Source organism: Stigmatopora argus, chromosome 7 (assembly GCF_051989625.1).
Source record: "Stigmatopora argus isolate UIUO_Sarg chromosome 7, RoL_Sarg_1.0, whole genome shotgun sequence".
NCBI classification, from domain to species: Eukaryota; Metazoa; Chordata; class Actinopteri; order Syngnathiformes; family Syngnathidae; genus Stigmatopora; species Stigmatopora argus.
Genome location: NC_135393.1, coordinates 5,666,031 through 5,678,739, shown reverse-complemented (window position 1 = coordinate 5,678,739; position 12,709 = coordinate 5,666,031). Strand labels below are relative to the sequence as shown.

Genomic DNA, 12,709 nt, shown 5'->3' with positions numbered 1-12,709 from the left:
ACTCTATGTCAAAGTGACCCGCCGCATCATTTTGTGTGGCCCGGGAAAGTCAATCATGAGTGCCGACTTTCTGTTTTAGGATCAAATTAAAATGAAGCGTATAGATGTATATTAAATTTCCTGATTTCCCCCTTTTAAATCAATAATTGTAATTTTTTAATCAAAATTTTCTGTTTTTAGTTCAAAATTCCTTTTTCAAAATCTAAAAATATATAAAAGAAGCTAAAATAAACATTGTTTTAGAGCTATAAAAAACTGAATATTCAGGGCTTTTAATCCAGTTCTTTTAATCCATTTATTAAAAAAAATATCGAGCCCATAGTTAGCTTGGATAGGGTGCGGCACCCCCAGTGACCCAAATTGACAACCATCTATTTTTACTTACTTTTATCAGTAATGAGCAGTTGTAAGGTATTACTCTTCTGAGTTTGTCTATATATATATATATATATATATATATATATATATATATATATATATATATATATATATATATATATATATATATATATATATATATATTATATAGAGAGAGAGAGCGAGAGTGAGAGAGAGAGCGAGAGAGAGAGCGAGAGCGAGAGAGACAGCGAGAGAGAGAGAGAAAGAGAGAGAGAGAGAGAGAGAGAGAGAGAGAGTGAGAGAGAGAGAGAGAGAGAGAGAGAGAGAGAGAGAGAGAGAGAGAGAGAGAGAGAGAGAGAGAAAGAGAAAGAGAAAGAGAAAGAGAAAGAGAAAGAAAGAGGGGGACGGAAAAAGAGAGAGAGAGAGAAAGATAATCATGTGACTTCACAGTTTCTTATTTAGTAATTGACAAATTGATGTAACAAAGGAAAAGCGGTCAAATGGTGATATAAGACAAGCTTTGCACTTTATTATGTATTCATGTTCTTAAGAATTAGGCATTAGAAAACATTGGTTGCTTATATGTTTAATACCTTTTCGAGATTAGTAAATTCAGGCTACATTTCCAATAGATGATATATATTAAAGGTCTCATGGACTAGCTCCGAAGAAGTATTTTTACATTATATTGGTAATTGCTGTGTGAGTGAACATGACGGATGTAAAACTAAAAATGGAAAGTGATGCTGAGGAGACTGACTGGTATGGTCCCATTGTCATTAATATAAATACTACATTTATTCATTCATTTTTCATACCGTTTATTGTCACAAGGGTATTGGGTATGGAACACACCCCAGCCAACTATGGGCATCTGGCAGGGGACACTCTGGATTGGTTCAACCGGGCTAGCATGCATGTTTTTGGGATATGGGAGGAAACCCAAGCAAGCCCAGGGAGAACTAGCAAACTCCATACAGGAAGGTCAGAACCTGGGATTGAAACCTCGATCTTTGAACTGAGAGGCCGACACTAACCACTCTTCTACCAGCCGCTCTATTTAGATACATAGGTTTTAAATAGATGTCCATGAGCTGATCACATTAATTTTCAGAGGATGTAAATTGGGTGAAAAGTTTGGGTTTCAAAAATGTTTGTTAATTTTTCCTAGAATTTTTAAGAGCTACATAATCCTAACAGCAAGCAAACAGCTCACTAAGGTAATAAAAAATTACAACAGTGAAAGAGAACCAAACGCAAACCTATGAGCCAGTAATAGACACGTTTTGAATTCACGTCTTGGCTGCTCATATTTCACTGCCCCAGCACTTTCTACAATTACAAGCTTATTTAATGTCATTTTAATCAAATGGGTTGCTATAAAAATATGTAGTGACTCTATCTTACAACACAGTACGGCTAAAATAATATTTTTGTCTTATTGTTTCAATAAATACATTTGATTCTGTCAATTTAAAGTCATGATGGCAAAATTTGAGAAAAGATCGCCTTACGTTTGCTTTCTAGTAAGAGCTAAATCCAGTAGGGGTTAAAAGCAAGTTATATACAATACATCATAAAGGAAATTGTAATAATAATAAATAATGTATGCATTACTCATTTAAAAAAAGAAAGATGCTACTTTGATTTGCAACACCATAAATAAACTGCTTCATTATAAAATCCTAAAATTCTCAAATAGAGGGAAAAATATTTGTAGTTTGTTAACTTCCCTCTTACTTTGTAGGTTCCACAGAGAGCTGGTGGAGCCAAATCATCCACAGATGCTTTCTATGACTTCAGGAGTGGATAGTAGCACTGCGGGGGAAAATGAAAATATATATCACTATGAGACTCAAGTCCAACTTTTTAAGCAGGTCTACATGTCTTCCTTTGTAATTTTTCTCTTTAATTAATTGTAGACCTAATATAAGTGCAATTGTTTAAAATATGACATTGCTTAATATAACCTCTTATACATACCCTATCAACATTTTAAGTGTTACATGTATCCATGCACAAGATACTGGACTCTCATCATTGTTTTATTTATTTTTTTATATATATTTGAATAGGAGCGGATGCAGGTTACAGAGCTGTGGCAAACAGCAGGATTGGAGATGGACGAGTTGGAGGAGATTTACCAGAAAATAGCCACAAATGAACAAAATGCCAACACGACAGGACAACAGCTACCAGTATTTCAATCTTAACATACAGCCCGGAAAACTCGGAACGAAATAAATAACACAGAAAATTGATAGATGTTTGAAATCATGCCACAATAATGCCAGCAATCATGTCTTCTGTCCCTTGCAGGCAAACTGTAATTTCTCAAAAACAATAACGGGACACAGCACAGAGATGGAAGATTTACAAACCCAGCTCAAGTAAGTAACATTTTGATACATGGTAGCTGTTGCAGAAAGTATTTGAAAGCAGACAATGGTTTTGATGTTGTCAGCATACCTGCATTGATTACTGTTGTGATGACATTGACTGGCAACTAGTCCTGGTCCTTGACTCTCATCCGAGTCAACTGTGAAAACGCCCCAGGGCACTTGCAATCCTAATGAGGTCAAGCGAGAGAATGGATTGATAATTACTGTTTTGCTTCTTGAGCAACATATCTGCGATAAAAAAAAAAAAAAAAACTTAAGGCTATTTCTTGTCCTTCCTGACAATGTTAAACACTTCCACGGCTAGTTTTCACTTTGAATTGAGAATTTTTGTAGTGAATGATGATAAGAGTGGCCACCTGCACATGAATGTCTTTTTCAAAATTATCTCACGCCCCGGCATTGTCAGAGAGCCAGTGAGAACAAAACCTCAAATAAACACATGAAAAAATGACCAAAATGTAGTTATCAAATCAAGTCATTCAAGCATGTTGTCGTAGAACAACCAAAACTGACCTGAGAACAGCCATGGCAAAGGTGGATGAGATGACCCATCAGCTCCAGACTCTTCAACAGCAGCTAAAGAGACAGGTGAACAAGGAAATTAATTATTTTGAGTAGAATCAAGAATAGAAGAATAGAGAATGTCACATATCCAAGTAAATTCTAAAACAATCCATAGGGATATGTCAAAATTTGAAGTATAAGCCTGTCCACATACTATTGTCAGTTACGAAAATAATTACGTTTTATAAAGGTTAATTACTTCTTCAAACTCTATGAGGTGAAGATGCAGAAATGTCCCAAGACTTACTCATGGTATTTTATATGAATTTGCCATTTTTATATCTTTCATAACTAGCACTACTGTTCTAATATTGAAATAATTGGGAAGGGAAAGTTCTACCAGATCTGGCTTTTCTGTAAACAACATTCATGCTTAGGAGGATGATAAAACGGGGGCCTGGAGGACAGAGGAAGCAGCACAGAGAGAAATCGAACAGCTTCAGACAACTATCAGGCAACAGGAGACCAGGTGATTGTGAGAGAGAAAAAACATGCTACATCCACCAACAGTTACTATTCTTATAGTGTAATTATTTATGAAATTCCTGGAGAGGTCATTCTGGGATTATATCAACACTCAACACTTTTAATGTCTACATTCACTCAGAATAAAAACTGCATCTCTAGAGGCAGAGACTGCGCTCAAAGATCAAACTATGTGGGAGAATACAGCAGGGAACCTAAAAGCCCGTTGTGCTGCTTTAGAGCAGGAGAAATATGAGGGTCTGGAGAAAGTGCGAGAATGTGTGCAGATGGCTGAGGAGGCAGCATTGCAAAAGGATGAGGTACAATACTGTATTTTATTTTCTATTTATGTTCATCTTAAAGATGTCCGATTATGAATGCCTGCGGTATACTGGTCTTTCATTTGAATTGGTGTGCAGAACCCTCCATAGATAACTTTACAATACAAAAAAGTAATTCTGTTTAATTTATAAAATAATAATAATAATGATAAATAAACAGATTGTTTTTATTTATATTTGTCAACAATTTTGGAACGATGGCAATTAGCTGTGTGTGCGCGAGTGTTTGTATGTATGTCTATATTCAAACTGCCTTTTGGGTGTGCCTGGTAGGCCTACATTTCTATGTATTCCATATCTGTGGCTCCCAAACACTGTTCAGCAAAAGTACTATTATATAATAATATGTTTTCAGTGTGCCATGAAAAATCTGTTTATTAGCAAGAATATTTATTCACTCCCAAAAAGTAAGATTTGTTTTACTCTTTGTCCATCTATGTCAGCATAGATTTACTTCCAGTCGTTTGAAGCATTAAGTCTCTGACCCAGGGGTGTCAGACTTGGGTTGGTTCGCGGACCGCTTTAACGTCAACTTGATTTCACGTGGGCCGGACCATTTTAGATATAATATTTATATATATTTTTAATATATTTTGAATATTCAGTTTTTTATAGATCTAAAACAATGTTTATTTTAGCTTTTTTTAAAATATATTTTTAGATTTTACAAAATTATTTTTGAACTAAAAACAGAAAAAATGGATCAAAAAATTACAATTATTGATTTAAAAGGGGGATAATCAGGAAATTTAATATACATCTATACTTCATTTTAATTTGATCCTAAAACAGAAAGTCGGCACTCATGATTTACTTTCCCGGGCCACACAAAATGATGCGGCGGGCCAGATTTGGCCCCCGGGCCACCACTTTGACACATGTGCTCTAACCTATGAGCTGACCCTCCATGTATCTCACCGCAGGCACAGTTAAGAGCAAAGCAATTGACTCAGGAGCTTGAGAAGACAAAGAAGGGTTTCCAACAGTTCATCCACAATGCTACTCTTTCTTCCAATAATGAGGTAGAGAATGCCATATGAGATTAGGAAGCAACAACGGCGGGCAAGTCTTTCAGCAGATATGACAGTATGCCAGTTTGAAAATGTGGGTCAAGTTAAAATATTAAGAGCTTTTTTTCAAGAGCAAAAGGGCAGAATGAAAAAGAGTGAAGATAAATTGAGCTGGACATGATTAACACTCTAAAATATTAATCCATCCATGTTCTTAACAACTGCACTTCATTAAAAGATAGATAAAAGAGAATGTATAGGTGATTTGTTCACCCTTGGGTCATCAGTCATGGCACAATTGACAATGTAAAGTTGGTTTTCAGTAGCTGTATTCAAGCTACGGACACAAATGGAATAGTGCTTGACAGTACAGGCAGACAAGTCTGACAGACATGGGGTGGCAATGGATGGTTATTGCAGGCACTGTGTTTCAATTGTGAGATTCAATTGTCTACACAAATGTGTTTTAAGTGTGATCATTTTTTAGAGACATACAATACTGTACAAATCCAATAGAGCTGCACAGTATGTGCTGCCATACAATCCAATTTCAAAATAAAAGATAGCACAGTGATACCTCTATACGTACTTACAATTTTAATTTTTGTCAGACGTGGCTTTGTGTCAAGGTTCACTGTTTAGACAGCCATATAAACATCCAAAAATAAGAGAAGATACTCCTTTCTGGTCAGGAGAACTCTGGCAGTTCTGCGCATATATTCTTAGAAGGCCCTATTTACATGCTGTCAAAAACTCTAAAGGGAGGGGTGAGCACAAGCAGTCTGGACGCTTGAGATTGGTCGTCTATGTCTCTGTATGTGAGTGGAATTTACAATGCATATGTATTAAGCAGCAACAAGGCACCCAAAAATTTTGTCTTGTAAATTTGGCAAGGCAGTTGCTAAGTACTTCAGCTTTCTAGCCTCATCTACAGCTTGCATGATATTCTCAATATTCATTTAAGCCAATTGACTGGAAAGGGGGCTTTTGCATCTGACAGTTACACTCACACTCCACCGAGGGCCGCCTAGAGCGTGCCGTTTTCCAGTCAGGCTTCATGGTGATGCAGCCCCACCAAGGTAGAGAGCCCAGTGGAGATAGCCAGTGGGAGACCAACTCTACCACAACAATTTGAAAATAAAATACAGGATTTTTGAATTTTATCAGATTTAGTGTTTCGTAACCTGCAATTTCTTTTGCATCCTGAGACAAAATGTTCCCGTTGAGGCCTTTTGTAACCTGAGTATTTTGTATGTTAAGACATTTGTAAGTAGAGGTACCACAGCACTTTACTTTATTTCTCACAGTGGTGGTCCGTGTATTTTCTCGTAGCGCCTTTAACGGGTAAAATCCACTTCCTTGCAGCATTTAATGATTAAATACAAATACTAGAGCTTTTCAGACATTACAACCGGGGCGGGGGGGGAAGACAGCGTTGGACGTCAATGGCGAAATTGCAAGAGTTGCACTAAAATGGGGGTAAAATCCACTTCCTAGTAGCATTTAGAGATTAAATACAAACACTGGAGCTTAAATACAAACACTGGAGCTTTTCAGATATCAGAACCGGGCCCACAATTGCAATATTATTTAGGAATATAGCCATATTTTACTCACCAAAAATCCTTCTTAACTGTACACAATATCCATCCTCCTTTCTTTCTTCCTTCTTTTCTATCGCCATCGAAGCTAATGCTGAAAGTCGAGGATGTCCTGTCGTATTTCTGGCATAGTCCGTCTTGAAAATGGCTTTTAATCAACACAACAATATATTTGCTTGTGCAACTAGCTCCAGATACAGTTTGGTAGCTCTGGCTAATCACTAGCCAATCATAGTTGGTGAAAGCGATGACGTATCCCTACGCCTGCGAGAAGGCAATGACGTATCCCTACGCCTGCGACAAGGCATTGTGGTGTTGCCAACTTGAAATCTGATTGGTTAAAGCAATAGTCTTATTGACGCTTGTTTAATGCAGCAGAGCCTGCAGAACTGATTGTGAAGGCCTTGGGGCAGATTTCTGACTCTGGCAACAAATAATGACTGAAATGTGATTGGTTAATGCTTCAATATGAAAACACACATCTGGAAGCAGTGCAACCAGGGGGAAAGGCAATGAAAGGAAGCTAACAGACAATTTGGAATTATTTAATAAGTATTGATGGATAAAATATAATATATGATTCAGATATTTCTTAGGCCAGCAGAGAAGGCCTTGAAGGCCCTGACGGCCCGCCACTGATTTCTCACCATCAAAAGATTGTACTTTAACACACTCGCCCACCGAAGGCCAAAAAATTCCTTTGTGCGGTTTGAACCTACTGGCAGCTGCATGAATACTGAGACTACATGCCTGTTGTTTCCTGTGTCTTTGTCAGTATTTCAGTTTTGTAAAGGGCAATTATCATTTAAGAATGATGACACGCTTACAATATACTCGTAAATGAAATTCGCTTCATTGACTGAAATTCACCACTTCTTTGACAGCTCACTAAGATGCGTCAGCAAAGCAACAATGAAACGCAACGTATGGCAGAGGAATTGTCTCTGTTGCAACTGGCAAGTTTTTCTCTTGCTTTGTAAAAATCATCTCTTCTCAAAATATGCTTACACTTGAATTCCACCTATTCCAAGCATTGTTTCTGATCTATGGCTGAATCCAATTCATCACCGACTCCACCTATTTGTAGGATTGTGTGGAAAAACAGTCTCAAATTGAGAGAGCTAAACGAGAGAAAAAAGTTTTGGAAGAGGAACTAACAAAGGTAAATATTACCTGATCCAAAAACAGAAAAATAGCTAAATACCTATACAGTCACAAACTTTCCTACATTTTATCATTCAACAGTTTTATTAATAAGCTTATTCTTACAGTTTATTTGTATGTTTTTACTTTAGGTGACAAAATGCAAGCTTGAACATGGGCTTGGGAGAATTGAAGCCCTTCACCAGAGGTGTCTAAAAGCAGAGCGTATAAGGGATGATTTAAACATCACTTTGCAAAGTACCCAAAGCAGACTAAAAAAGATGGAAGTGGAGTAGGTAGAATAGTTACATAATGATTAAAATCTATTAAATGCTATTGGATTATAACATGGTATCACTACAATATATTGCGCTTAGAAAACTGGGCTCCTTTATTGTCTATATATATATATATCTTTAGGCACAATCAGGAGTTGTCTCGATACCAGGATGAAGTGCAGCAACTCAAGAGCTATTTGACTGCAGCAAGAGAGGACTCTGTCAGAATCAGCTATGAGCGACTCCAGTTGCAACAGGAGAATGTTCAATTTCGCAAAGAGATGGATGAGCTGCGCAAAGCTTTCTTGCTGGTCCAAGAGAAGACCAAACAAAAGGTATACATTTAGGAATTTAAGAAAAAAATTCTTGGTTATTTTACCCATTCTTTTATATTTTCATGCATTTCTGCAGCTCTTTTGGGACGTTAGCAACAGATAAAATGCCAGCATATATTTATTCGACCACTCAAGGGACATGTACGTTTTCTACAATTGGAATTTGTCATGGAGAGTAATTTCCCTTGGGGTTTTTTAATCACTGAATATCTGCTATTTTTTTTTCTAATTTTTAGATGACACAGATGGAGCAAGAGTATTTAATGAAGGAGAAATCACTAAAAGCAAAGATGACTGAGCTAGAGGACACGAGTCGTAACTCAAGTGCCGATCTGATGAGCCTTGTCACTGCACAGCAGAAAAGCATCCACAGATGGAAAGTGGAAGCTCCAAAGATGGTTCATTCTTTTGAATCCAAAATTAAAAATCTGACGTAAGCACCGAAAACGATAGTTAGGGAATGGACGGTACAATTGCATTTTTTTTTTTAAAGTTCAGTGGACACTCATGATACAAGCTTTTTCATCGGCGAAAGAGTCTCATTATGCAAGTAAATTTTTATGATATGAGTGAATAAAAGAAAGGCCTCTTTCACTTGTCGTGTCCAAGAGACGGGGTAAAGAAAGGCCTCTTTCACTTGACGTGACTGGGAATGCCATCAGGAGGCATGCAGGTTCTTCCTTTTGCTTTGACACCCTAAGTTTCTCAGCGCCCGCTTGGTTGCATATGGGCATTTGACAATAACACAATCCCACATTTGCCCATCTAAAGCTCATCCTTGTTTTCTCCAATGATAAATTTTTTTATCACTGTCCATCTGCATCATTGCTACGTAGTTACAATTGAATTGAAACGAATGCTTTTATTGTCCGAACGGCTTTATTCTCATTGGGGTCACGGGGGGTGCTGGAGCCTATCCCAGCTGACTCCGGGCCAGGGGCGGGGAACACCCTGAATCGATGGCCAGCCGATCGCAGGGCTCAAGGAAACGGACAACCATGCACACTCCCACCCATACCTAGGGGCAATTTAGAGTGTCCAATCAGCCTACTATACATGTTTTTGGAATGTGGGAGGAAACCGGAGTACCTGGAGGAAACCCACACAGGCCTGGGGAGAACATGCAAACTCCACACAGGTGGACTGACCTGGATTTGAACCCAGGACCCCAGAGCTGTGGGGCCACATTGTTTTTATACCTTTTAATGTTTTTTCAGATTATTAAGTCTAAAAAATACCTTGAATTATATTCAGGAGTAACTGGGTCATGGAAGATAACATTCTGTTAGGTGCACATTTACATTGTTTGGTCGTGAAAAGTATTGGGCTTGTATCATGGGGGTCTATTATATCATGTCATGGCAAAATGAGGGTCATCATGAATTCATTCATCATCCATACTGCGCATCCTCGTAAGGGTTGCTGAAGCCTAAAATAATGGTTATAGTTTTTCTTTTTTTCAGACAAGAGCTGAAACAACACCAACAGCAATCATATGAGTTTCAGATCCAGCTCACAAAAAACAACAATACAAATGTTGAGGTTTGTGAATGAATTGAGGAGTTAGGTGGATAATATTGATATGTTTCAGTGTTTCAGCTTCTTCAAACTTTGTGAAATATGACTGCTTTGCCAACGATCCAGTACAGACCTTGCTTACACACATCAACTATTGAAGATAGGCTTGATTAATTTCACGACATTAAGTGTTAAACAGGATGGGTAAAATATAATCCACAAAGTAATCCCCTGATAAATGTCAATGACAAATATATGAAGGCTCACCGTGATTATTGGTGTTTCGGTCTTTGTCACATATTCAGAAAACAAAACACAGCGTGGTTGCACAGCCTTCATGTAAATAAAATGATTTTATTGATGGGCAGACGAATGCACATTTAAAAATCCACCCGTGTGTGTGCAGCTGCACATCCATATGCATATTACATTTTTATAATAATATATTTCGCGCGCCCCGCCCCCGGATCGTGTGTGTAAATGTTTTTCAACCTCGGCCCGTTAGGATTTTAAATCCGGCCCGCCGCCGGCGTTGTCCAAATTATAGTAAAAATTAATGACCTCATTCATTTCCCTTACCGCTCATCACTCTCAATTTAAAGTCTCAAATACGGGGAGATTTATTAGAGAAGAGTGGGTGGGCGTATTATAACCGGGCCTCTTCGGTTCTGGAGGGGTATTTTACCCAGAAATAGTGTCTCATGTGTGGGTAGATGTTTTATAGACTAATTTGTGTAAGAATATTGGTCCAGGAAGGTTCTGGGGTTCTGTTTACCCAGAAATAGTGTCATCAACATGGGTACTTAATTTACAAGGAGTGGTAGTATTGCAACCGGGCCCTGTCGGTTCTGGAGGGGTATTTTGCCCAGGAATGTGGTCTCATGTCTGGGTAGATGTATTTTAGACTATTTTGCGTACAATTAGTGGTCCAGGAATGTTCTGGGGTGATTTTTTACCCAGAAATAGTGTCAAAAACAGGGGTATGAGCGGTAAGGGAAATGAATGAGGTCAAAGAGAGCAGTCTTTAAAATGAGAGTGATGAGCGGTAAGAGAAAAGAATGAGGTCATTGATTTTTACTATAATTTGGACAACGCCGGGGGCGGGCCGGATTAAAAATCCTAACGGGCCGTATATGGCCCGCGGGCCGAGGTTGAAAAACATGTACACACACGATCCGGGGGCGGGGCGAGCGCGCGAATCCCACGGCGGCCGAACGTCCGTTCGGCGAACTGTCCGGTCGCCCAAATGTCCGTTCGGCGAACTGTCCGGTCGCCCAAACGTCCGTTCGGCGAACTGTCCGGTCAACCAAACGTCCATTCGGCGAACTGTCCGTCGCCTAAACGTCCGTCGCCCAAATGTCCGTCGACAAATCGTCCGGTCACGTGTAGAATGTGGAACACTTTCTGCTGCATTTCCCATTAATAAAAAAGTGCAATGTATCTCAAGTTTTGATTGCTAAAATATATATTCTGATTTTGCAGTATGAGAGACAGCTTGCAGAGTTTAAAAAAAAAAGTCAAATCTACAAGACAACTCACTGAAGCTAAGGCAACAACAGTAATGCCTTCACATCAGGTAAGACTGATGCTCAGTACAAGTGCAGTGATATGGTATGACGGAAGTACAATGTCCGTTTAAATCAAATATAGTAGGTAGTGTTAAACTCCAAATGACAACAACTTAAAAATACCATGAATCTTACAATCAAGCTGAAGCATCCCATTTTTTGATATGCGTGGTCTTGTGGAATTGAAAGGCTCAGCTTTGTACTTAGCTGTGTTGTAAAGTACCTTTACGTATATAGAAACACATGAAAGTCCTAATCACAGTGTTAACATTTCTTACTAAACAGGAATTATGGTTTGCATGTCTATGATCTGAAAAGTATTATAGTATATTTACTATTGTAACAACTATGTGACCTCCATTCAGTTCATATAGAGCCATTGTTCTCTTGAGTACTCGGACGTTTGGTCGCCGGACGTTTGGTCGCCGGACGTTTGGTCGCCGGACGTTTGGTCGCCGGACGTTTGGTCGCCGGACGTTTGGTCGCCGGACGTTTGGTCGCCGGACGTTTGGTCGCCGGACGTTTGGTCGCCGGACGTTTGGTCGCCCGGATGTTTGGTCACCCGGACTTTTGGTATAAAGGACGTTTGGTCGCCCGGACGTTTGGTAGAACGGGTTCAAACATGACAGAGAGTTTACTGTTGAAACCAGCTCTCAAAATTATATTCATGAGAGTTTAATATTTAAATACTGTTGAAACCAGCTCTCTACCAAACGTCCGGCGACCAAACGTCCGGGCGACCAAACGTCCGGCGACCAAACGTCCGGCGACCAAACGTCCGGTCATGGTTCTCTTGTCTTTAGTCGACATCTTGAAATAGTACATTGTTTAACATATCATGCTCTCTTAAATAAAAGCTATTATAAGTTTAACCTCCTATGACCTGGCGTGTGGACATCGCATTTTTGGTTGTCAAAGACTACAATGTTAAATGTTGGAATACAAGGCGCTAGCGTCCACTTATGATGTGGACATAATTTTTCTCATAAACTACATCATGTAAAAAGATAATTATTGGTTTTTACACTCATCAAGTCCCAATGAGCCTAAATATCAAAAAGAAAAAGGAATGCCTTGAAAGAGTCTGGGTCTTAGGAGGTTAAGCATATTTTCTATTTCTCTGACTAAGAATATAATCAGATGCA

At 38.8% G+C, this 12,709-nt stretch overlaps 1 long non-coding RNA gene and 1 pseudogene across 2 annotated transcripts; one reads left to right on the top strand and one right to left on the bottom strand.

Moving 5' to 3' along the window:
- Positions 1–620: 620 nt before the first annotated feature.
- Positions 621–6,536, bottom strand: LOC144076977 (uncharacterized). Its single transcript, XR_013300842.1, has 3 exons — positions 3,255–6,536; positions 3,098–3,167; positions 621–2,908 (listed from the first exon to the last, which is right to left on the bottom strand). It is a non-coding gene; the product is annotated as an uncharacterized LOC144076977 (long non-coding RNA).
- On the top strand, positions 900–12,060 carry LOC144076974 (sodium channel and clathrin linker 1-like; annotated as a pseudogene). Its single transcript, XR_013300840.1, has 15 exons — positions 900–1,101; positions 2,087–2,216; positions 2,415–2,537; positions 2,659–2,729; positions 3,239–3,329; positions 3,683–3,774; positions 3,913–4,090; positions 5,035–5,133; positions 7,607–7,678; positions 7,810–7,884; positions 8,018–8,157; positions 8,286–8,478; positions 8,715–8,911; positions 9,942–10,020; positions 11,479–12,060. The product of XR_013300840.1 is annotated as a sodium channel and clathrin linker 1-like (transcript).
- The last annotated feature ends 649 nt before the right edge of the window (positions 12,061–12,709 follow it).